General features: G+C 33.0%; 1 long non-coding RNA gene across 1 annotated transcript; it reads left to right on the top strand.

Annotated features, from left to right (window-relative positions):
• Positions 1–883: 883 nt before the first annotated feature.
• LOC127747533 (uncharacterized) lies at positions 884–1,609 on the top strand. The gene is made up of 3 exons (XR_008009417.1): positions 884–945; positions 1,117–1,206; positions 1,537–1,609. It is a non-coding gene; the product is annotated as an uncharacterized LOC127747533 (long non-coding RNA).
• Positions 1,610–3,182: the final 1,573 nt, after the last annotated feature.

Here is a 3,182-nt window from a genome sequence, read left to right as displayed (position 1 = left end):
ACATTGGATCCATTAAATCTTTTAAGGGTTTTGGTTCTTTTAAGTTGGACTACTAAATCTGTTTTTCTACATCACTTTAAAAGAGGGCAGCAACTTTGAAGGGTTATAACTAATTTCACACTGATCGGAATCGCATGGGATAAAGTTTGGGGTGAACATAGAAATATTTAGGACTAGGCTGGAAAGTTGGAAGGCGATTTGTTAAGTATATGATTTATGGTGGATTTTTTAAATTTGGTGGTCGAAAATCTATTTGCTGCAGAAAAATCCAAGTGAGGCAACAACTCAAATTTATCATCAAAGAATTGCTTCCTGTAAGAATCACTCATAGAAGAACTACCAAACATAAATTACTTTACTTCAGAATCAGTTCTACCTAGAATCAATTCAATAAAAAGCAGAATCTTATTTAGGAAAAGTTGCATAATGCTATCCTTGGTTCTCTCAATTTTAATGTTAGATAGTTCTGAAGTCCTTGGCATTATTTGTAATAGTGAGTTTGAGTATAATTGACTTAGAAACTGGGAATCAGGTGCATTTTGAGACCACAGGTCCTGAGATATGGGAGGATACGAATGTAAATGTAAATGTAAAAAGTAATCAAAATTAGGATCTAAAAAGATTATGATATTTACTGAATTAGGTTGGGAAATCTTTATCTATTCTTTCTTTTTTCAAATCTATGGAATCACAAACTTTGATATTGTTCTTCTATATAGGTCCACATCATATTACCGGCAATGTGGTTGGATTTAAACCAGAGATATTGGACATGGATGTAATGGAAAAAGTTCTCGAGGTAAATGCAAAAATACTATTTAATTTGCTCACCTAACATAAAAATATTATGCTTCTCCTAACTGTCATTTCAAACATGTGTGGTAGGTTAGCAGTGAAGATGCAGTCATCATGGCTAGGGTGCTGGCCTTGAAGGAAGGACTCATGGTAACTTTTTCAAATGACCATTTTTGCATACATCATGTTTAGAATCAATGACAAGTTTCAAACTTTATTCATTCAACCATTTTGTTCAGTCTAAGACATGCATCTTTTCTTTGAATAACTGTAACTGATATTCCAACTTCTTTTTTTATTGTTCCTAATTATCATTTGTAGGTTGGTATTTCATCCGGAGCTAATACAATTGCAGCTCTAAGATTGGCTAGTATTTGATTAAGGAATACGCATGTTTGCCGGTATTTGGAGGTAACAAACTTTTTCTTACTAATTAATAAAAGAGTAACGCTAAGAAACCAATTTTTTCCGGCTAATATTAAATAATTTTCTTAATTATTTTATTTATCTTAAATTTTAGATTATAAATCCTAAATTTTAAATTATACACAAATTCTATAATTAACTAATATTTACTAATTAAAAGTTTATTCTCTATACTTTCTCATTTCTTTTTTTAAAAGCAATAATCAAATTTTAAATTATACACAAATTCTATACTTTCTCAAATTTTGCTTTAAAGATTTTATGATTCTATGTTCCAAATTTTGTTTACCAATATGTCAAATGCCTTATATGCAGGATGGGAACCGGAACAGGACCTTGGCGTTTTCTGAGAGGCAATTACTAATAACTTGTCTAGGTAACTGATAAATCACTATTTTATAGTTTATATTGTGTTTAATTGTGTGGTTTTGTCGTGATCCTTACTCACTTATTCATCAATTTAGCATGCATTTAGATTTCCTTCTTGAATTTATTACATGTTTGAAAATTGCTTCCTAGAGACTTTAATTATTTAATTTTAATTCTCCTTTATTCCATTCGATGCCGTAATCTGTGTGTCAAGCGTTTTAGGCTTTATAGGGCATGAATGAGACGGAGATTGGAGAGGAAGCTAGCAAAAATGGAAGGAACACAAGAGTTTGAGGAGATAACCAGTGGAAAGTGACGCGGTCGCATGGCTCACGCGACCGCGCGAAGGAGCGCAAATCGCAGTGACGCGGCCGCATGGCTTGCGCAGCCGCACGGATTGGAAAGCACAAGCAACGCAGTAGCATGGATGACGCGAACGCGTGAAGAGGAAAAGCGCCAGCGACACGTCTGCATGGACGACGCGATCGCGTGACATGCGCGATCTGCATAAACTGTAGAATCTGAAACCAGCGATTTTGGACCCTATTTCGGCCCAGTTTTCGGCCCAGAACAGCAGACTAGAGTCAGAGAATATGCAGAAACAACAGAAAAAAAATATTCATTAAGTAGTTTAGATCTAGTTTTTCACTCTCTTAGGTTTTTTTTTTCTCTCTAGTTTTAAGAATTTTAATTTTCAATTGATCTTAGCATTGGAACATTGAGAAGAGTTATTTTCCTCATCAAGACTTCATCACTCTAGTTTGTTCTCTTAATTTGGTTTTATTCTTCCATGTTGCAACTTGTGAACAGATCTGGCATTTCTACTTGTTTGACTTTCTCTTACCTAGTAAGGGATAACCAAACAGAACGACTATTAATTATAAATTAATCTTACAATCACACCATCAATGATAGAAATTCTAACCAATCAATTCCCAGTCAAGGCCTCTTATTTTTATTAGTTAAAATTCCTCAATTTAAATCCCAATTTACTTAGCTCAACTCTTTTTGGAATATCTGATTAATAAAATAGCACATTTTTCTACAACTCGTTGGGAGACGACCTGGGACTTAAAACTCCCAGTAATTTTAATTTAAACTTTCAGTGACATATTTCTAAATTGATAGGCACATTTTCGGTGAGTTAAGAACTATACTTGCAACGTAACCATTTTAATAAATTTTTAATTCACCAGCTTCTGCACTCCATCAGTAACATAAGAAATAAATTCCAAGCTGTGTTATTCAGCTCATGTTTTGTATCATTGTATGTTCATCCTTTAGGATTGAGTGACTCTTTTTTTTTTCTATTTTTAGAATATGAATCCTTCTCATTTTTCAATTATCTTATGATGATAATCTTATCTTGTAGTGACCTGTTTACATATTTTTGTTGATGTTTTTTTTTTAGTGTATTAGAGTGCATGTAAAAAAGCATATACTAATTTTTTTAATTTGATAAGGATATAGCCACGCTTTTAAAACGTGGCAATAGTTTTTTTTTTAAATTGACAATGATATAGCCACGCTTTTAAAGCGTGGCAATAAGTTCATTTCTAGGTACATTTAAAAAAGCGTAGCCTTATTGTTCC

Source organism: Arachis duranensis, chromosome 5 (assembly GCF_000817695.3).
Source record: "Arachis duranensis cultivar V14167 chromosome 5, aradu.V14167.gnm2.J7QH, whole genome shotgun sequence".
In the NCBI taxonomy this organism is placed as follows: Eukaryota; Viridiplantae; Streptophyta; class Magnoliopsida; order Fabales; family Fabaceae; genus Arachis; species Arachis duranensis.
The sequence above is the reverse complement of the archived record's forward strand: the minus strand, read 5'-3'. Positions and strand labels throughout refer to the sequence as shown.